Source organism: Anser anser (assembly GCF_964211835.1).
Source record: "Anser anser genome assembly, chromosome: 9".
NCBI classification, from domain to species: Eukaryota; Metazoa; Chordata; class Aves; order Anseriformes; family Anatidae; genus Anser; species Anser anser.
In genome coordinates, this window is record NC_139729.1 from 22,990,250 (window position 1) to 23,013,861 (window position 23,612).

A 23,612-nucleotide genomic window follows, 5' to 3' on the forward strand; every position below is an offset into this window, starting at 1 on the left:
CCAGGCTATTTTGTCTTTTTAAGAGGTATTCAGTCAACATCTATAAGGTCAGATTTGAACCATCTGTGATGTACAGTAGTTATATCTTTTTCATCACAAATACCCCAAACCTTAACTAAGGCAGTTTGGCAGATGCAAGACATGAAAAAAATTAATGAGGTAAAAGGTATTTATCATTTGTTTTTTTGATGTGAAATACCTGGACATGGATTTATTTGGTTAGGTGTACTTTGAAAATAATTTGAGCCAGCTTACTACTATTTTATATTAAAATGATTCTTTGAAGCTTTTCCTTCCAGCTCTGATCAAGCAACATCAACTTCGCATCATATTTGGAGCCCCAGACTGCACAATACAGACTTAGAACAAATGCAGAGATGAGCCAGGATCCAGAAATTGTTGAAATGCTGTTAATCACCACTGCCAAGGTCAACGTGAGCTGTTTGAGCCCTGAAACCAAAGGAGATGCTTTCTGCATATGAGGAAAAGTTGAAATCTCAGCAGTATTTCAGATATTTATCTACGCTTTTGCATGCTCACCTAAAACAGAGTTATCAGTGATGATCAGGTATTAGGAATGCAAGGTTTATGAGGAGAGGTAGCATCTTTTAATAGGACCACAGTCTAATCATAAAAGAGGTAAATGCTAAAAAAAAAGTAATTTGGTAAAAAAAGATTAAAATCACTGCATTAAACAAAAGACATTCTACCTTCAAACTTAGCATGGAGTTAACTGATTGACCTGAGGAAAGGACACCTGCATAAAATTACTGCTGCTTTTCCACCAGCAGTGGATGACATCATGGACTAGAACTGTCAAAGCCAGCTGGTATTTCAGTGACTAAATAGCACTTCATACACTTACAAGAAATAGAAAGAAATAAATAAAGCAACAAACAAAAACAAGTCGCTTTCATTTCCTCAAGTACTCTAGTGTTCTACTTTTTTTTTAATGACTCTGTACCAGGAGATGTTATGGTAAATTGATAGCAGTCACAAATCCTAAATACAGACTCAAGCTTTGAAAAGATATGCAGAAGTAAATGAGCCCTCATTTCATTTTACCACATCACTAAAATTTCTCAATGGCTTTTTCCTCAACATGTTTTATGTGCTCTCTGCTTCTTGCTTTTCTTTTTCTTGAATAAGACAGAACTTTCATTGCCATGGAAAAATAAACAAACCTTGAATGCTGTTTGCTAACTAAAAAAAAGCAAAAAGCTGATGCAACATAAGGTTATAATTGTAATAATTGAATGCTAGTGAAGCAATTGTCTTATATATTTGTGCTGACAAGAATTCAATGAACTAAAATGCTGTATATACATAGTCTGAAGCCATTTAAAAATAATCAGAAACGGAACTGACACTTGCAGTATTTTGCATGTAAATCTTACCCAGATGGCAAATGAACTACACGTCAACTTGTATCTGAATCTAAGGCAAAGTGTACCTCTCACCATTTGAATTGAGAACAAACATGATATGATTTTGATCATAAAGATCTCATGCCATAAAGTCATACAGTCTGTTCCTGCTTTTAACTGTTTTCCCACCTTTTAACTCTTTAGGTGTTTTCCCAGCAGAAACACAAGGAGCTAGAACAGATCGCTTTGCTTTTCAGTAAACACACGCAGTTTTGTTTTACAGGCAGCACATTATGAAATCAGTTAATAAGGTGGGAAATAATACGATATTCTCTCACTAAATTCTGAGTATCACCTAATTAATCACTTGAGTATCACGTTCTAATTAATAATGTTTATTCTAGCTGCTGCACTATGAATGTGAAGTTTAATCCACATTACACATCAATTACTCTAACATCCTAGTCTCACTTCGAAAACAAAGCAGCATGAAAGCACATTGCATTTACCTATACTGATATTTATCCTATACAAAGGTTTGAATGCCTTGTGTAGAACACAGTGACTGAATGGTATTTCCCCCCTCTACAGGCTTTGTCTTTCTTCCAAGTTCAAGTTTTCAGCAATTAATTGCAATTGGTAAATACAAGTGGTTTTCAAACCCTTATTTGATTTTTTTCTACTCCATGCAATTGTCACCACAAGCAGAGATGTGTAATTCCAAGCCTTTAGCCTTCGAAAAAACACTAGAGCAAGTAATTAGAATATACAAAATCATGATACTCTGCTGTTACCTATCCTTTCATACAAGTCCACCCAATAGGTTGGCCTAAAATGTTATTTGTTATTCAGAAAATTGAGATTCTAGCTATATTACACCTCAGTCAAGCAAAACTAGCTCCCTGAACTCCAAGCAGCATTCACCACTTCCACTGCTCAGCAGCTAGAGTCTACTACTGGGGTGAAAAATATTTAGGAAGACATAACTAACAAATGCTAATTTTAGATGTCCTCAGTGAGAAGTCCCTGTGCCTTTTGTAGCCTCTGCCCTACATAGGCTACAAACCAAGAAAGGGTCTGATGGAACATATTACAGGTACCCCATTTAATTTGCCAAATGGGTGAAAGCTGCCTAAGACTAAGAGAAACTCTAAGTGACCTAGCAACCATAAGACTTGAATCTCTACTCAAAGTGCAAAATAGCCCTAAGACATTGTATCTAGACATATAAAAGATACAAGGTATGCATTAAAAATAAAATTAACCCCTCCAAAAGCAAAGTACATACTGCTTATCTGACAAAGCAAAATTTGGTTAAGATATGGGAAAATACAAGCTGGATGTGATGACCGTTAGTTGTATGGCTAAATGCTCTTTTAGAAGAACGTATTTTGGGGAAGAGGACTGCAGAGGAATCCCAACATGACAGCATAGCACAGACCATTTAAAAGAGAGGCTTTCACTACATGTTTAGTAGATGCAAGTTAGAAGTGATCCTAAAACCACGTCTTTTTTTTCCCCCCCATGGACTCCATGATTATTACTGAGGATGACAATTTCACTGCATGGAATAAGCCCAGGCCAGCAGCTTCAGGGAGCGCCTGTGACACAGCCTTCTGAACAGCCAAGTCCCACAGAGGAACAGGGGATGTCCAAACACACAGTTAGGTGTTCTTCAACAGAGACACCTCTGCTAAGGCTGATGAGTCCTCAGGATAACAGTGAGCAGCAACAGGAAGCAAACTCATCCATTACAATGGAGAGGAGCTGACGCCTGGGGAGTTCATTAAAGTGCTGAATAAAGCTGTGATGTCTTCCCAGCCCTCCCACAAATTCTGACCTGTCAGTGGTTTCGCAACCACACAAGAAAAGCCAGATTCAAAACAGAGCTTTCTCTCCACTGTTAGCTCACTGAATTATCTAAGCACTGTAGCATGTCCAATCTCAATTAACAAACAGCACATCTCTGAACAGGAGCTTTCTTGGACATCACGAACACTGCAATAGCAACCTAGCAGCCTGCAGTTACCTTGTTGCAGACTTATTTTAACAAGCCCCTACACCCATCAAGCACAGAGATATACAAAGGAATTAGTAAACTCTCCAAGATGTCTGATAAATACCTATACATACTTGATTTTCTATAGAGTAGGTATAGTGTAAATAATCATGACAGCTTTGAAAAGCATAACAAGCATCACCTTAAAATGCTTGCATGTATAACAATACTTATTTTTCTCTTAAATGTTTAACACAAAATTTTGTCTTCTTTTGCATTTACCAAGGCTTCTAAAAATCTGTTTTACAAATAATTACTCCTATCCTGATAAATTATTTAAAACAAATGCAAGAGGAGAAAGGACTTCCAAAAATCAGAGTAAGTTCTTGTTTCTAACGCCAGCCTCTAAATTGACCAAAACATGCTGGTGATGTTTCTTAAAGAACGTAACATTTGTACTTCACTGACTTCACCATAGCTAACGCTATATCCACACATTCAGTCTTATCATTGGTGTATAAGATATAGGAAGGGAGAATCCGCTGCCATTAGCACTGTGCCGACCATATGGTGAGCCATCCTTCTGCCCTGAGCGCCCCCACCCATTGCCCCTCTTCATCATAATTTTGCAACAAGTTCTCAAGCGAGCGTGGTGTTCTGCAGCTGAGCACAGCGTAAACTTTCCAGGAAGCAGCAATGCTGGTTTCAACATATCTCAGTAAATTTAGGATTAATGTTTACTCTGTTATATATAAGGAAGTAGTAGTTGGGGCTGTTTTGCAGTGCTCACAGAGTGCCTTTCAAAGTCCCCTTGAACTGAAAAATTTCAAGGGTGTGAGAAGATAGAAGGGACATAGTAAACGCTCTCAAAAAGAGAAAGGTACGCAAACTGCTGGTAGCATCCACTTTTTGGAAGCTACGTGCAACCCAGAATCTTACAAATGCAGACCACCTCTCTCTCCAGAAATAATTTTAAAAGCTAGACAAAAGTCACTACTTACAAACAGTTTGAAGTTCAAAAAAGAAAAGAAAATACAAACAATAGTAAGAGAACACTGCAAATGTTTCTTTCCATTGGAACCCTGGCTGATGGCTGTTGGCTGGGTTTTTACATTACAGTATGCAATAATTGGAGGTCATGAGTGTAAATCCCCTATTGCTTTTAGTTCACAGCTAAAGCAAAATGAAGGTAGGTGACGAACAGTTCTTGATTGTTTCTGTCAATCATTTTTCCAGATGAAATGAGAAAAACTACACAGGGTTAACTGAGAAAGCAGGGTTGGAGCTCCTTTGATATAAATGGGAATTGAACTCATGGGACTGTGCTGCTGAGAGAGATTTTGCAACATTTTCATCTTTCCCAGGATTCCCCCCCCCCCCCCCCAAGGTTCTCTAGGCACCTTGCAAAGCCCACATTTATTCACTGGCATTTAGGGAGTGAACCACACTCACAGAAGTCAACAGGAGTCTTTTCATTGACTTCAGTGACCTTTACATCGGGTTTTTAAAGAGACTGACAGAACAGAGAGGGAAGGAAGATCTGATAACACTTCCCAATTTGGTGCAGGCTGTGGCTATTGTGTTTTTACTTATGAAAGGATCTGTAACATGGAATTTTTATTGAGCATTATGTGGAAAAAAATAACTGCCTTCTTTTACTGTGGTAGGTTTTTATGAGCACAGGTCGGCTATCTGATGAAATAAAATACATTAATCTTAGACAAAACATGGGAGAATGGAAATATGATCCCATATGCAATACACCTTATTACTGAGCATTCTTTTTTAATAGGTAACCCAATGTAAGAATCCAGTGAATTGTTAAATATATTTAATTATAAATCAAGTCCACATGCAAAAACTTGCTAGGTTTAACATTAAAGTGACTGATATCAGTCTGACAGCATGACAGAACAACATGATTTAACAAAAGCTTAGTCTGAAAAACTGATGCATTTTTTTTCAAATGGTTGAGACATTTTCTATTCTGTTTGTTAGTCTATTTTAGTTAGCTGATTATCAACAAATAAAAAAATAGACCTTCAAAATCAATAGTCAAAATTTTAGTACTGAAGTAGAGCTTATTTGCTATCACCTTCTAAGACCATGCACATGACAAGCACTCAAAATGTATGGGTCACCTGCCATCCTAAAGGATGCAATTTAGGTTTACAGTTCTGTAATCAGTTCTATACTACATGATCTTTGTCTTTTCATGACAAGAAGCGTGGTTTTGGTAATAGCTAGCGAGAACTTCACTGATTTCAATATTTGCATCTCATCCAGAATACCTTTCTCGCTATTTAAGGAAAGAAAAATTTAGTCCGTACACCTGATCGCAGCCAGGCAATCTTTTCAATATTATTCTGTATCAATGAACATATGTCCTACAGATTTATTAGGTAAACTGCAATTCTCAGTCCACTCAACTGGTCTCTGCAGCAGAACCTGAAATGCCAAAGCTACACAAGAAATTTCTTCCATCCTTCCTTTCTAATCAATTAAATGTAATTAATCAGTTTTACAGCATGCTTACTGATAACAGTGCTAAACTGTCAAGATAAACTCCAGTTTCTTTCAACACCTGCAGTCAGTGACAAAGATCAGTGTTGCTAGTCCAATAGCATGGGATTTCAGGCTTGTTTGGAATGTGTGAAGGTTTTGACCTGTTCTTGATGTTTTTTCCTCTACAACACTACAGAGAAGTATTATTTAGCAACGACTGCTTTTGCTTTAAGCATCGTCTGAAAGAAAAATGAGAACCCCTAAAGTCTTACACATTTTCCCACACACCTTACCCAGTACTTGTAAGCCTAATATCCTTTCAATCTGCATTGCACAAAGCTCTTCCCAGCTCCTTAAAGCTCCCTGAACAACCAAGTGTTTCTATGATTTGCCTTTTTACCCCCTTCTCGTCCATTAGGTATTTATGGGACAGATGGTTTATTTTCCAGTAACTAAGTGCTTTTGTAGTCTCCCCATGGCCAGCCACCAGTTTTCAAACCCTACAATAGTAGAACAGGAGAAGCCAAGTAATTCTCTTTAAGCATCACAGCAAACAATGACTTAACACCTTAGGACCAGAGGAGGAAGAAATGCATCTCTACATATTAGAAGGCTGCATTAATTGAAAAAAGCATTGTGAGATTGCTGATACAAAGTATTGTATTGTCATTTAATAGCATGATGGTGAATAAGTATTTGCAAAATGATAGAGTCCAGCACACATTTTATCGAGTGGTTGCTTCAGCAATCTTTTTTTTTTAAATCTTTTTCATCCAGAGTTTTCATTTATATTTTGTATCGCTCTGCCCATTCCACAGCTTGACATTTAATTACAAATTCTCAGGAAACCTTTCCTTCCATGTGAAAAGTTCTTTGTCCACAAGGGCTTTGACAAAATGACAGCAGGTCCCCATGATTTTGCCTCTTTTTTTTTTTAAATCATGAGCTAATGTAAGCAAACATTGTCAGCTGTCAGGATAAACTGCTCCATTACAGTGCCACTGCTGGAGACCCTGCTACCCAGGCAGCACACAGACCTCTCAGCCTCCTGATCATATACTGTTAGCAGCTTGACCTGGATCAACAACTTTTCCTCCTTCAGTCCTACAAAACAATTTCACCACTGATGCTCCTGTTTGTAGAGATTTTAAAATGGTAAAAGATTTTTTTACAAAGATTGCTGTCTCTCTAATTGTGCCGATCTAATACATCTGCTTGTAATTTAGAAAAGTAATGGCATATGTTAATGAGGAAAATAACTGTTGAAATATTAACTCTTGCAATTTTAGGACGCTTTCTTCAATATCAATGCTTGTGATCTAGAAACCTTACAAAACAGACTTCTGTCAAAAAGCACAATTATTTGAAAATTGCTAGTCTCTGAACGATCTAGAAAGTGTTCTCATTGACATTAATACACTTTGGGGATATTTTTCTTTGTTTGCTGGATCTTTGCAGTGAAGATTATACTGAAATTTTTGCCTATGCACTTTAAGATTTTAGGAACCAAAAGGTCTAGCATTATGATATTGCATGTATAAAGCTCAGTACTAAAAACTTAGGTCTATTAGAAAACTCCAATGTCTGATTCAGTGACATAAAAGATACTTGCTCATAAATTAGTTTTCATTTACATTCATAAATCACTGCAGCTTAAATTAACCCTGTGGGTTTTAAGGATCAATTTATAGCTTCCATATTTCAGCGAGTTTCAAAGTTTACTATAAAACAGATGTTTCCAAATATCACTACTTGCTTCTGTTTACTATGCTAATTAATAAGTGACAGAAATATATCCGAAATTTTGAATGTTAAATCGTAATTATTCTCTTCTGCACCTTCTTTACCAAGCCAGAAAGTGTTGCAGAAAGTTAAACGTTTCATGATCTCATTTCATTCCCAGCTTTAGGCAATCCTGCACATAGAATTTTTGTTTATATATACACACACCTGTAGATATGAATTTTGGCGTATTTTATATGTTCCTGTACATATGAATACCCTCACAAAAATCCTGCTATAAGCTAATGACAGGAAAGCATATGTAAATAGTGTGGCAAATTAAATGCAGATGACTAAAAATGATCAATAAAGCAGGTTGTGGCACTTCAGTTTCATGTGTTCAAATTTTATTGAGCACTCCAATTTACGTGTTGTCATCATTAGAGTTAATATTTACATGCTCCAATCACACTAAACGAGCAGGTCCTTAATTTCAGTGATTTTTCTGCAGTTGCTCTCTAATTTCTGCCTCTTCACTTGTAGCTGGCAGTTGTTCTATTTGCTACTGAGATATCACCCATTACAGGGAGGTATACGTGCACCTCTTCCATACTGCTGATATGCACCAAGTATTATTTACTCTTCCCTAGACTTTGTTCTATTTTACTTTGGGAAGTATAAACAGAAGGCAAAAACAATACAAGCATGCTTATAATTACTAAAAAAATACCCAGCAGCTCAAGATGTATAAACGAAAGCAGGACAAAGTGGATATTTCACAGAAGAGTTTAAGTTGAGACCCTGATGATATAAGAGACATCATTTATGCCTCATCAATGCTAAACCCTCAGCTATTGAAAGTATTTTCTCTGATGTTGCTCATATACAAGTATGCTAACAATTGCAATAGTGTTACTACACTACGTACACTCCCATACACTGCTCAAATTCATGAACCTTATCCTTGTTAAGGAAGATTGTTGCATCCCAGTACAGCAATCAGATTCACAAGGGCAGAGCCTTGCACTGGTTACAGACTCCCTCAGACACGCTCTGTGTTAAGAAGTACGCTTCATGATATATGGCACATTTCAAGAGTAATATGAACAAATGATGGTGATTACAGCAATTTATGTAAGATGGTAAAATAAACAATCTGAGAATGTAAAGACAGCCATTTATGGGGCAGATGAGAACTGAGGCAAGAACTGTCATTGTTAGTAGTGCAACTGATCTCCAGAACAGAAACTCCAGTGTCAACCAACTTATCTCAGCAATTTGTTGACAGCCAGCCCATAAACAAAAGTTTTGGTGCCTGCTTTAGGACAAATCCATCCAGTTGTTTATCCAGCATGGGATCTGGGATCTGTTTGACAGCCCACACTGAAGCAGAAACAGAGAAACCTGAACATAACTGCGTGACAGCAGGTTCCAACCAGAGATCACCAGCACAACCTGCAGCTGAAAGGTCCAGCTTAGTTTTCTAAGGGAGATCTGCTCCCAAGCCTCGTACCAGCTCAGTTCTGCCTCTGGAGGCAGCCTGCACCAAAACTGCCATAACAATGCTTTTCTTGTCTCCTTCAGCCTATGCAGACTATGTTTTTGCACAAACAGGTGAGTATGAAGCCTCTGAAGCCAGTTTTTCAATTTACTGCACTGCAAATCTGTTTCAGAACTCACTGAGAAAACTAAAGCCAGAAATGGGAGCTCTTTTTCCTCAGTCACAGAATGAAGTAGTGGCAAGCTCCTCTCTTCTTCTTTATTATACAGCTAAATCCAACACTTGTGGCACTTCCAAGACAAGCTGACAAAGGCAACCAAGCGCAACACCAGGTTTTAACCAGACAGTTTTACATTACTGTAAAACAGCACTGAAGGAGCTGTGCATTGCTCCAGCTGACCCCAAGCACAAAGATGCTGCATCCCTACCACAGGGAGCTGCTGGGGCAGAAACAGGAATAGACTCCAACAAAGCCATCAAACAAGGACAAGGGATTTCACAGCAAAGTCTCTGTACATGGGAGATGAGGTAAAGAGACAGTCAAACACAGCCAAGGGCCCATTAGAAGCTTGTCTTGTAATGCTGAGCATTACAAACTACTCCTTCAAGGGCTCCCAGACCTACAGGTGGCTGAGTTAAGGTGGAAGAAGTGAGATTTTAACCATCAGCATTTAACAAGCTTTACCACTGCCAGTGGTAAAAAGGTTCTTTCCTGTCACCAGATAGGAATTGCAATTTAGCAACAGAATGGAAAACACACTTGTTTGAACAGCTAATTTGTTCTCCAGAGGGCTAAAAGCCATCTCAAAAGTAGCTCTTTGTTTTGAAAACAAAACCAGTACTAACTGGGCAGCAGGGGGAGGAAAACATACCCACAGGACCTATGATCCTGGATGGGCATTAACCTGCATACTCTGCCACTACACGCAAACACTTCAGGAAAGTATCATTGATATATTTCTCCATTCTGAGTAATCTCTAGAAACCGTATCTCAGATGTTATCTGAGTTCAGAGATTTGCAGAAGGAGAGACAGGCCAATGCACCAACATGATTCACCTAACTTAAAGCAATTGTTTCTTTCCTGTTTCCATTTTACAGGAGGAAGTTTATATGTATATATATATGGGCATAAAATTGTACAGGCTATCTTTTCCCCTCAGCTCAGGCTCCCCCTGTGTGACACTATGGCTGGCACACCTGGGGTAGCACCCACAGCAACAACTTGAAGCAGTGCAGACGCGTTTGTGTTTTTCCCCACGCACACTGGTGCCCTATATGACGACTCTTACATTCTGTTACACATCTCCGCCTATAAATCCCTATTAGAAATCAACTCTGCAGCATTTTGCAGCATTTGCAGGCACAGCCTCCGAGTACCAGCACTAGCTGCAGCTGACAGGGCCGGCGTCGCCCTGGCAACCGAGCAGGGCCCGCAGCAGCGCCTCGGTTGCCGCCGACGTGAGGTGGGAGGCAATGAGGGCCCCGCGCCCGCCGGGCGCTGCTGCCACGGGTTTGTCCCTTGGCCGGGAAAACTCGTCCCTGACAAAAGGCCACCGCTTTTTTTTCCCCTCCCCTCTTCTCATTTTTTGTTGTTTACAGGACGTAATTAAAATAAAATGTCTTTCTAAGGAAAGTGAAAAGCTGAGCAGAAGTCCGCTCACCCTGAAAATTATTAGGCTGTGAAAACTTAAATTTGACAAACTGCTAATTCACGCTATTTAACCGCTCTTTATAATCCAAGTAGCAGTGTAAATAAGGAAGATAATAAAACCTGATGAGAGATTAATGTCTGACTGAAGCAGTAATTCCTTTTCAAAGAAATATAATCAACAGATTTATGACGTAGAGTGGAGAAGCTATCACAATTTAATGGAGAATGGAGTATGGGTCAAATCCTGCACCCAATTATGGCTAACACATTTTTGTTCTAGATAGAGTAGAAGTTTTGCAGAGGTTTAGTGATTTGTTTAGTGGTTTTTGTTATTGTTGTTTTTTTATTTTGTTGGTAGTGTTCCTCAGCCTGTAGTAAAGATATGCAAAGCCCTGTAGACACCCAGGAGACTTCACTGAAATAAGCTCTATTAATAACAGAATCATACGATGGTTTGGGATGGGGACCTTAAAGCCCTCCACTTCCAACCCCCTGCCGTGGGCAGGGATGCCTCCCACTAAACCAGGCTGCTTAAGGCCCCATCCAACCTGGCCTTGAAAATACATTTTAAGTATGAAAAAATGGAATAGGTGTTTACATCATTTAACCGTATCCTTCCATAAAGGAATCAAAACTTACTGGGATAATAAAAAGCAGGAGCTCTGCAATGAAAGTTTCTGCAATGAAAAGAGTGGCTGAGGACAGCCAAGTCACCAGCACAACCACAGGCAAGGCCGCAGCAGCCATTTTGTGGCCTGGTGAGGGAGAAGGGCTTCAGCCGCCCTGAGTCCCCACACAGCACCAGGATCACGGACAAGGAACAACTTGGAGGGCTGGGACAAATGTTTACATCACCTTGGAGCAAATGGAAGCGTTTTAGCTGCAGAAATCCACCTTCCAACTGAAGGACACGTAATCCCCCCAGATGACTGACTAGTTGTACTAATTCAGAGAGCATTAGTCTTTCCATAAAACACAAGGACATTGAGAGGTTAAATTGAGATGCTTATAGTCAAATGCAGACCTTGTACTGTGGGTGTCACCCTGCAATGAATCAAATCATCAGGGGATAAATACAAAGTGATCGGTTGTCTTCAGCCCAGTGCCAGAAGTCCATACAAAAATAAGAGGAACATTTAAATGCTTCCATGTGAGGAAAAATTAGACAAAATCAGAATCATCGAAATCTGGTGGGAGGATTCATATGACTGGAGTGTTTAAAGTCTCTAAATACATCCAGTCAGGAAGAACAGCATGCCTAGCAAGAGCTGGGGAAAGAAAGTGGTATTGCATCAAATTATTCACACATCAGACATCCAGGCCCTGGAATGGATTAAAGTCCTATCTGACAGCAGCAATCATTAACGTTTGTTGCAGAGCACCATATTAGATCCAAGAGCAGAATTTAACATGTATGATAAAGAGAAGAAAAATACATTATCCAAGGTAATATAAGTCTGGAGGACATATGCTAGTTATCTTACACTTCCGTTAAACACCATCTCTACAACATCTTTAGAGAAAGTGCAAGTGATCACTGCCATTTGCTATGTAACCCACAACTTACTCCTAATAAGATATCTATAAAAGTAAATAATTCCTCCAGAAAAATCCACACCCATGTTCCAAGATTATTCAAGACTGTTTTAAAGTCATTCTGAATAAAAAAGAAAAGTAGAAGTTGCACTATAAAAAGTAATCTCTAAAAGGGTAAGAAAAAACTGATTACATTGCATAAAATCTGAAATTTAAGATAGCTGAAAGCATTAATAAAAAGAACTGTGGCAAACAGAGTTAGGTGCAATAATAAAGAAATTGAATCTCAGTGAAGCATACATCCATTACTGTTAGAATTTTTAAAATATCGATAAAGATGCATAAAAATTATTCTTCAATAAGCATGCCTGTTTATATCTGTAAAAAACAGAAGATATGGATATATTACAAAGTTAATTTAGTGGGGTTTTAATCCCTACAGTAATTAAGGAAAAATCAGTCATCATCTAATGGCGGATTTTAAAATGAGCAAATGCTTTCGTTCAGTTTTTACATTATCTCATTTCTAATACATCTTTAAATATTGCAGAAATTTCAGAAGACTAATAAAGGACACTTTGGGCAAAAATAGCTAAGTGTAAACCAAATGAATTCTTTACCTGCAAGTCATTAGCTTGATTTTGATCCTGAGAAAAACAGCAAGCAGCTGCCAAGTGAGCAAAAAAAAAATGAACTGGGGGAAAAATAATTCACCTTGGTTTTATAAACATGTTTTTAAGTCTTCTCCAAAAAGAAAGTTTGCCATCAGCTTTAGTTGACAAAAAACAGAGACATTTAATGTTGAAGCACACAATGTTCTAATAAAAAATAGCACTACACAGAATTTAAGTGGCACATCTAAATGTGCACATTACTATGCCAAGCTGACAACTCTAGAAGTTGTTACATACTCATCGCTCATTAAAGGTGCTGCCTACTAGGGGTCTTTAAACATCTGTTCTTGGCCCCATACATTTTCATAGTACTTTTCTCAGTAATTTAGGAAAAACAGTCATAAGGTTTAATATACAATATTTTACAGAGTTCTGAACAAAAAAAGCCTTTACATAGGGGAATCCTAATTGTCTAGTAAACTGGAATAAAAATACATGACTAATGCGATAATGCATACCAAGAAACAATGAATGGGGACTATCCTGACTGAAAACTTCTTTAGCTTAGAAAAGACCGCATAAAAACGTAATCAGCTCAACTCTTCTATGGCAGCTAGCATAGCTCTTGGTTGTATGAATATCAAGAAGGTGTAGATAAATGGTATTACATTTGTATGAAATTTTAATGATTCTACTCTTCAAGTTCCTGAACAGGTACTTTAAAAGATTTGCTTTTTAATGGAAAGGGTTCCAAAAATGAACTATAAAATATCCATATCCCAGTTGTGTTTCCTTCTTAGTCCAAATGACCAATCCTTTCTAGAAACTGCCAAATTGTCTTCTCCAAAGACGATATCGTCCTCAACTCTGAAACACTTCTAAAGAGCAAATATTTTGCCTTTGAAACACACCTCATTGCACCAGATGGTGCGTATATATATATTTTTAAATGTTCCTGTAGATGAATACTCCCACATACTCCTTACAATAGCACCTTCATCACTGTTCAAATCATTGAGACACACTTAAGGACACACAATTGCAAACTTAGTCACACAAAAGAGTAGCAGAGGAGAGTAATGAAGAACAAATGTTATCCAGCTGCATAAAACTCCTGTGCTTGTTAACATCCCTAGTAACAGCACTACTCTTTTAGTACTTAATACTTTTACACCAAGGTCTAGAACCCATACAAAATCTATTATACCAAATACAGAGAAGATTTAAAATTGAACATACTTATCCAACAGACTAAAGAATCCTTCTAGATAGTTCAGGTTTTATTAATGTCTAATTCACCCAATTCTTTATTTAAAGCACAAGCTGCTTATTGCTATGCTCTGGGCCACCTGTAACTTCACTACCACTTACTTAGATTATTGTTCAATTATCACTTGTGCAGTGTAACACCAGTGACCGTACTGGATTTTCACCTAGTTTGCAACAGACTGAGGAACAAACAAGGGTGGCCAGATTTGCAGCTGATCCCAATGAAGTTCTATTTGCATGGAATTGTACTGATTTCCTCAGTAAAGAGTGTGGTCCCTAATTTGCCAATGCATCTTCACCCATTACTCAGCAACAATGCCAAGTTTATTTTTTTTCTCTAATCCATCTCTACATTTTTCCCTGAAGTTCCCACAAATGAAGTATTTTGCTCAGACAGCAACTCCTCCATTATGTAAACCCCACCTTAATATTTTTCTCCCTCATTTGTAAGCCTTAGTATAAGAACTGTTTTTTGATGAATCTCTTTACCATAAATTAAGTTTCAAAAATTAAAATTAAACCTCAGGCAGCAACTCCCACAGAAACATGAAATAACAACCTGAACTACTGTCTTCCTTCATAGTTAGAAAAGTTGTCAACATGAAATAATCGTTCAATCACACACAAAATGGTTGCGACATCATATGAGAAAATTCCCCTACGAAACAGAAGAATTTCTGAGCCCAAAACACCAGTCTGCCAGTCCTTAGCAATATTATTCAGGCCACATAGAAAATGGCCATCAAAGAAACACATTCATTGCTTTCAGTACCGCTTACCAGTACTTTATCATTTAAGCAGATTATTCATCTCACAGCCTAATACCTTCTAGTCTGTCTCTCAAATACAGATAAATGCATAAAATCCACACAGAACTGAGTGCATAAGCTCTGGCATGCAGAACTCCATACACTACTGCCATGTCCACTAGAAGTGGATCAAAAATAACAGTGAAAAGGAAAAAGTTCAGTATTTTTTGTTCTATGAGTACTCTGAGGGTGGGAGAGAAATAAGATTGTCAGGTAGTTGCGTATAGCTTTTCAGATTCTCAAGATTTTTTAGCACCTTGAATGCTGCCACAGTTAATTTAGTAAGGATTAACTGAAAAATAGGAATGATTAACAGACAACTGTGATACTTAAAGTCTTACCCATCATCTTTCATTAGTATAATCATCTCTACAAGCTTCCACTAAATAAAGGAAAACTTAGAAAAACCTTCCATCACTATGCATTTTTCTTGTCAGTAACTTCTTAACTGAAGAGCCAGATATAATCTCTAATTTAATCTCTCCTTGTCTAGTTTGTGCTGCCACAGTCCACAGTAATGCTGTTTCAAGATTGAAGATTTTTTTTTTATATTTAGTTACCAAAGGATGTGGGAAAGCACCATATCACAGAACATAGAACAAGAAAGAGCTTTGAAATTGTCATTCCTTTAAGAAGGCTACTGAGTAATAATGCTGGTTAAATTATGCAGGGAACATGGCATTCTCCCACAGACACATTTAATATCTCCTGAGATTTAATGTATTACATAGTAGAATGGAAAACGTGAAGATTGTTTTATAAGATTTCTTTGTAAAAATGCTCCTGGAGATAGTAACAGTTCCATGGAGAAGTAGTTAAGGGTGGAGAGTTTTTCATATATACATATATCAATATCATCAGTATTAAAATGGAAATGAAATTCATAAACAGGCATAAAAATGCATCCAAAAATCTATGATTTGGAGTGTGTAGCTCCTTTGAAAATCCCAGTCCTCAGACCCCAAAGGAGCAGTCCCTTTCTGCAGCACTTTTCAGACAAGGTGCTGCATGTCTTCATTCTGTACTCACATGTGTTGGGTTTTGTTTGTTTTTGTTTGTTTTCTTTTTCATCCATGCACTACCATGATGTGAAGCATTCATTCATGCTGAAGCATTTCATATAGTTGTTCAGTATACAAAACCCTCTCATCCAAACAAGTGCTGAGCTATGATGGCAGAACTTTTATTTAGTTTGTTTTTCCACAGCAACAGAATATATTTTGGTTTGGTTTGTGTTCTTCCATCTACCCAGGATGGGGAAAAAACTTAAAAGAATATTCTAGGAACAGTGATTTAAAACAGTCTGAAGAAAGCCATGTAAGCCCGAACTAAGACCATGAAACTTCATGGAGGTCAATAAGTATCTTTTCTCTGCATGGAAGCCGAGGCATTTGTCTCCTCAAAGGATCCCACACAAGGTTTACCAATATTTCCCAGAAATCCAAGTGACTTTTAAAAGATACCTATTTGTGCATAACACATTTGTTTTCTCAAAAGCAGCATTTCTTAAATACTCTAGCCCTTTGCTAAAGCATACAATACATTGTGCAGCATAGTGATCAGTGAGAACCCTGGTCTTGAAAAAAATGGCAAGTTAGAGACGAGCTGTGGGTATTCTGATATGAATATCAACAGAGCTAGAGAGCTAGCAGCAGCTTTTGGAGAGGAAGAGAACAGCAAGATGTAAGGAAGGAAAACAATGCATGGGGGCAATAAAGGAAATCGCAGCTCTGAAGAAGAAAAAAAGAAGAAGAAAAAAAAACTTCCGCTAACAGGCAAGCATTCAACCCAAGCAATCTAAACAATTTACATCCCTACTACTGCAGTTACTTAACAGAAGATCTTGTTTTCTTGAGAAGGAAGCCCAAGTTAATATAATTCCATTTTGCCCGTATTTATTGAACTCTAACAACATGATTCACAACATTTGAAAAGTCACTAACAAGAGCTGGAAACCTCCCATATGCAGAACGGAACTCAGGTAATTATTATTAGCCATAAATATTGAGAAAACTATGAATTATAATGCTATTAGTGGAATAGGACTGATGCAAACAAAGATGTCTAGCTGTGAAGTGCTGGTTGGGTAATATTGATGCAAATAAAGATACTGTACAAATTGAAAAGATAGGCAGGTAGAGACACTTTGTAAGAAAAAAAGACAGATGATAGCACATATAAATGGGTATCTGATACAGTATTTCTTGAAATCAATACATGTTCTGAGCATGCTATGAATTCAGTACCAGATACTAAGAGCAGCAAGACAAAAAGGAAAAATACACCACTAAGAGGAGAATATTGTCATTTATAATGCAATGGGTGAAGGCAAAGTTTACACTTTACAAGACTGAATGCCAAATTCACTTGATCAAGAACACAAGGCAAGCTAAGTACCTATGATCTGCATAAGAGTGAAATTGACAGGTAATTGTTCATTATTGAAACCAAATTGCTCATTACTAAGCATTAGAAATTAAATCTGTTTGCCAAGTCTGTCATTACCCTCAAATTATGTTCATGCGCGTGCATATAAAGAACTGAATTTGTATTTAGGAAGACCTGAAGAAAGAGTTAAGACAAGATGACTTTGATTGACCAGGACATATTTTAACATGAAAAAATGTTAAAGGGATGGAAAAAAAATAATTCCCTTGATGTAAAGTAGTCAGCTATATTTTGCTTTCTTTCCGGTATCTCAAAATGATTAAGGCTGATGCAGGTAGAAAGTGTGTTTGAAAGAAATTAAAACATTTACTCAAATTTAATTAGCCCAGTTATTTTTGTACAATCTGGTTTGTCCATGTGCGCATTAAGAAAAGGTTTTTTTATTAATGTACATCTGTCCAACAGTACAAATCTAAATTGTAGAATACATATGCATCCTTTTCAGCTCTGCTGAAACAGAAGAAAAAGGGAATTATTGATGCATTCAAACAGTGCGCATCTTGCTTTGTAATGTAATCTGTTGTTGTTTTTTTTTTTCCTTAACACCTACACAGCTTATGTTCCTAGCTAGTACAGTTTAGAGAATAAATGTGAACCCAGGCTATCTACTTCCAAAGAAGAACTTGTGGGAAGCTGTTTGCAGATTTGCATTTTGTTATTTAAGAACATGGATAGTCAAGTTCAAGCTTTAGCTTCTTCAGGCACTTAAATTAGCTGAAATGATTTTTGTTGTTGTTTCTGGAGGTCATATCTTAATGTCCAATACAGCTACTCTACCTGTTAATATAAACTCCTCTTTCCCTGCAGACTTTCATAAAGGAGTCAGAAGCTATTAAACCACGTACCGAACAGAAAACATTTTCTTCTGGAAATGAAAACATCTGTTGCACTGACTGTATTCATAATGATCCTACAAACACAAACCAAGAACCAAAGTGATAGCGTGTAAGCCAATAAACCTTTATATTAAGGAAGTTTTGTGGGAATATGCTCAAGTTGTAGAGAACTGAGTCTCTTAAAACTGCAAGTAATCACAAAACACTTCTAAGATGCAAAAGGAGAGCCTGGTCAGCAAAGAAAAGAAAACATGGCTATGATTTGACATTTGCAATTGGCATAGCATAAGTCACCATGGGCAGTAAGAGTATTGCATTCCCTCAGTACCAGCCACAAAAAAAACATTAAGGCATACCTTGAATCTTTGAATACTGTTGAACAGAACTACCATTTTTTTTGTGCACGTACCAAGGAACAGCTAGGTTGGGAGTGGAAGGAGGGGACAAAATACCATGGAAAGAAAGGAAGAAGAGGACAGGCAATCAACTTAGTTGAGTATTTGCTGCAGCTAAAGGAAGAGAATTGTCTGCTGCGCTATTGTGAGAGAACTGGAAGGTTGAGTTGCCCAAGCTCAACTCCTGCAACTATGGGCTCTTATAAATGAGATGCATTTCTCCCAGGTAAATGGAGCACAGCAAGTACTTATGGCCCTCTTCATTTAACTTTATTTTGCAACAGCTTCTGAGCAGTGTGCATAGGAATTAAGCACCAGTCTTTCCCCACATGGGAAAAGTGATTTTTAAATGATGTTACTTAGAGGTGGCTTATGCAGACAAGTCACAGAATCAGACAGCACTGCCAAAAAATCCCACGTGGGTCTTCTGGGAGCAGGCTGGTATGGATGAGTTTATAGAGGAACAGCAGCTGACAAACTGAACCCAAGCGGGAGGGACACCACCCTGACTAGTAAATGCAACACTTACCAGCCTTCAGTCATCACTGCTTGTTTAAGTAAGGACATGTAGGACAGTCCATTTAGTCTACACTCCCAAGTTCTCCATGATTCCTTCCTGATGCCTGGCATAGTTTCTCAATTTACTTCTACCAGGAACATTTTCAGGTCAATAGCATGCTCACAGCTAGGTGTGTTTTTTTCACCTCCCAACTGTTTAACAGCCCACAGTATCTAAACCATCACCAGGAAGTCTGAGACCAAGAAATCCATTTCAGACAACACCTGTGCAGGGGACAGACTAGCTTTGCGGAACAAGGAGTGGCTGTGAACTGTCATGGCATCCAAGAAATACTTTAGACCTCACTACCACATCTCTTAGATGAGATCTGTTTGAATGCTACACACCATAACAAAAGAAAAATAAACATCTTAATTCCTTAAAATCTCAGTTTCTCTTCTAAGAGAATCGTGCCTCACATGGGCAGGTCACACTGCTTACTGTTTTGCAGGAAAACAGAGTCTGCAGTGATGAAGATGCTTAAAAACGTCCAAACTGGAGAGAATGGAATTGGGTCATATAATCTTGAACCCCACTAATTTGCTCTCCCTTCTCATAATATAGTCCCAATAATTATGTGATGTTAGCAGGCATGTGCTTACAAAGAATAATCATGTAGAAGATAGCTATTTCAAGAATTCCTATGATTTTTCACATTTTTAAAACCCTACTAGATTTCTCAGCACATTTAGGAAGTCTTTTTTATGTAAAGAAGCTAAGAGGAATAAGTGATCTATGCAACAAATTGTACTTCCTGTCCTCTGCTATTGTACATTAGCTGCTATCCGCTTTAAACTTTCCTTGCATCTTGAAAGCAACACAAGGGCAGTGAAACTGCTTTTATGCAACATGTGTGAGTCTAGCATTTTTCTTTTAATTCAAAAAAGATATATTCTTACTGCAGAGCTCCCTCTTCATTTTTCAGTAAACAGAAGTTATAAACATTTTTAGAACGATGCCAGAGCTTTGACTTTAGTATGCCGCTGCTTCTAAATTGGTCAGAAAGCAAGAAGTAAAGTGTGATTACAGCAGTTTAATAGGGATGGACAAAGCCTGTACAAACTAAAAAGAATTTTGGATGTATTTATGTAAATGGTACTCAAAGGGCATCTCTGATGAGGATGAATCTCTATCAATGTATTATTGCTAAAATATGCATTTGACTAAAGCCAAGTTTTAAAACACAAGAACTATTAGAAGCTTTTATGTTATTGGATTTGCTTACAAAACTCATATGTTGAGTTGCTCACGTTCACTGCTTTGCTTCTCTGGTGCTGTCCTACAACCAATAAAGATATGTGCACCTCAACATTCAGAGAAGACAACCACCAACAGCCACACCAGGGTCCTAACTCGTTGCTCCAGCAAGCTTATTCCTACTTGCTTTTTTTTTAAACCCCCTTCAGCAGGGAAGTCTTCTACACTTCCTCCATCACTGCTCAGGTGAGGGAGGAAGTGTAGGGCTTGTCCCCACCTGGGCTCAGGTGCCATACTTTTAAAGCTTCCATATAAATACACACAGGAGATCCTTGTATTACTTGGCACATGACTCAAAGAATTTCATTGAACATACTTGACACCTATTTGACAACTATCCCTTTTCCTCACTCTGAATATAATTTAATTCTCAAAAGCAGCACGCAAGATACATTCCTGAGAAACCCTCCTAACAAGTCTAGTCAAGATCTATGTTTTTCTAATGCTGTTCTCCATTTCCTAACAGCTTCCTGTAGGTTCAGGGTAGAAGAGCCCTTATACTACTTACTGCTGTTTCACAACTTTGTTCTCCTCAATCAATTGCATTCCTCAGTATTAGTACTTCACACAAGTGATAATCCTGTCTCTTGCAAAGACCCTATATTTTGTCTGAGAGATTATTCATTTCTTATCAGTTCCATGTAGAGAGCACTTTTATCAGTCACCTTGTAGCAGGATAAAAAATATCTTGTTGGCGGTTGGTCTAGCAAAAGAATTAGAAGAACCACCTCAAAGTGGCAGGTTACTCTGAAGTTTGATCAACTAACACAAATAATACAGACCCAGCTGACTATTTCTGCAACCTTGTGGCTCCATGAATCATAGGAAGCAAAAGATACAATTCCTTTGAGAAGGAAGGCAGGTAAGAGAATACTGCAGATTAAAAAATTGTGCCTTTCAGTGCTGGAAAAAGACTTTCATTACTCCTATGTTGCCAGGGATATTTTTCATTATTTTGAGACCTTTTATAGACCCATACAAGGGAAAAAATTAACACTTAGACTAGATGATATCAAATTTAGCTAATACATGGAGGTACTTGGTAACCATAAGAGTTACCGTGGCATCACAAAATAGAATTAGACTGCTTAAATTTACTTCTGTCAGTAGGTTTTGTTTAACCTACAGTCCACAATAATGCAGTGAAGAGATGGGCCTGAAAAGAGGTTGAAGTCATCTGCTCATAAGAAGTCATTTAATAAAAAGTAAGTTGTGATGGTAGCTGGAGGGAAAATCAAATACAAGAAATGAATTCAGGCTCTACGATCGAACTGCAGTTTCATTGATTAACGTCTGCTAAAATAAACTGCTGGACTGTAGACTCTCCCATTTATTGCCTTCCCTGTGCTTTGGTTGCTATGATATCCTTCTAAAGATACGTAGCAATTACTCATCTGGGAGTTGCAGGCAGGCAAAGGACAGGACAAGCAAAAAATCCCAATTAAAATGGATGATTAACAAATAACCCAAATTTAATTAATCTTGTGCCCATATTGTAAAGCTCTCAGAAAACCTTTGTACCCATCAACAGTAAAAATTCTTATTTTTCCCCATTAACGTAATAATTTTCATGTTCCCTGATTAGGCAGAGCTAAGTATTTCCAGCAGATGCAGAGTCTGGGAAGTATTAAATAAAGTGGAGGTGGAGGCACATTTTGCACAGATGGGCTCAGAAGTAATGAAAAGCTCAGGGTTGTTATTTTAGAGTACTAGAGCACAGACATCCCTAAAAAGTTATGAAAACAGACATAAATTCCCCTTTCTCCCTCTCCATTCAACACCACCCCTACTGCCATTAAACATTACTCCAACCAGTTCTGCCCAGCACCTCCCAAGCCCTCCACACACCCACCAACCTGTCCAGAAGTAGTATGTAGGATATTCCTATCCATCCTGCAAATTAGCCAGCTCTAGGAAAGCAGAGCTGTATAATTCTGTGCTCCCAGGTCCAGTTAACGCTGCTAGCAACAGGAAGGTGCAAACCAAGCTCCCTTGTGCAAATCAACTTATTTATGCGCTAACCCTAATGAGCGATACCTGCAGTAACAGGCATGGGAGGGCTGAATGGCCCTCAGCTGGGGGCACAGGCAGATGAGAACAGTGATGTGCAGGTGGAAGGCCCAGTGCCGTTAAGTGCTAGGAAGTTTATTTCAGGTGGTGATGTGAGAAAAGGAGAGGACATGGTTTGTTTCAAATCCCTGAACAGCTTTGCAGCGTGTTTAGGTGAAAAAATAAATAGTAATTTCTACTTGTAAGCAGAGCACTGGAAATCACTAAAAAATAAAACCTCATAGAAGTGGGAAATTAAAATCTCTAAAATATAGATGTGCAGATACCCTGAGATTTTCAGATAGCAGCAGTAGCATTTGGAGAAAAGTATGTCTACACCACCCAGACACACAGCTTCAGCCATTTGCTGGGCACTCTTTTCCGTGTTGCTGGAAAAAAAAAAAAAAAAAAGGCGTTTTTTTTTCACTAACGCAGTTGAAAATGACTTGTATTTGACCATGTGCCATACCAATGCACTCACAGAAGCAACACTAGCACTTTTCAGACAAGAGACCCAGACTTACAGAAATCTCTGCATTTCCACTTGGCCACCACATAAACATATATAAGTGTGCATATATATGCACATATATATGTATGTGCTTGTGTGTTGGCACAGCAAGGTGCCATAAAAGTGAAAAAGGGTCACCGTTCTCTTTCCCTGGATGCAATATTATTGTTGCTTTACTTGGGACTATCTGAGGATAGAAGTGAAATAAGGTCTGCAAGGAAAGTTTTATTACAACTGATAATATGGGTAGGAGAAAAAAACTGAGACCCAGCTAAAACCTTGTCTTCAGTTTTGGTATAGGAGCAGTCCCCTTCACGCTAAACATGGCTAAGAAAAAATGTTTATATTAAAGAATTCAGGAAAAGAGATGTTGGGTATTCACAGGAGAGACTAAAACGAGGTGATCAGGACTTTAGTCCATATAAATAGTGTAACTATTTGACCTGCAACATCTTCACATTCTGGTAGCAGGTTAATTCAGTACCCTTGATAACTGAAGATTCATGCGAAAATAATCCAAATTAGCAAACATTGGCTTCTGACTTCTCAAAGCGTTCAGGCAGATTTTAAGCACAGTAATGA

The 23,612-nt window shown here is 38.0% G+C and overlaps 1 protein-coding gene across 12 annotated transcripts in view; it reads right to left on the bottom strand.

The window, feature by feature from the left end:
* NLGN1 (neuroligin 1) overlaps positions 1 to 23,612 on the bottom strand; it is a 383,440-nt gene that overhangs the window by 223,227 nt on the left and 136,601 nt on the right. The window contains exon 1 of one of the 12 annotated variants that reach the window (XM_083848858.1): positions 22,327 to 22,480. The exons of the other annotated variants lie outside the window; for them this stretch is intronic. The gene's annotated coding sequence lies outside the window, so the exon portion shown is untranslated. Of the gene's footprint in view, positions 1 to 22,326; positions 22,481 to 23,612 lie in introns of those variants that run through there. 12 annotated transcript variants of the gene reach the window in all.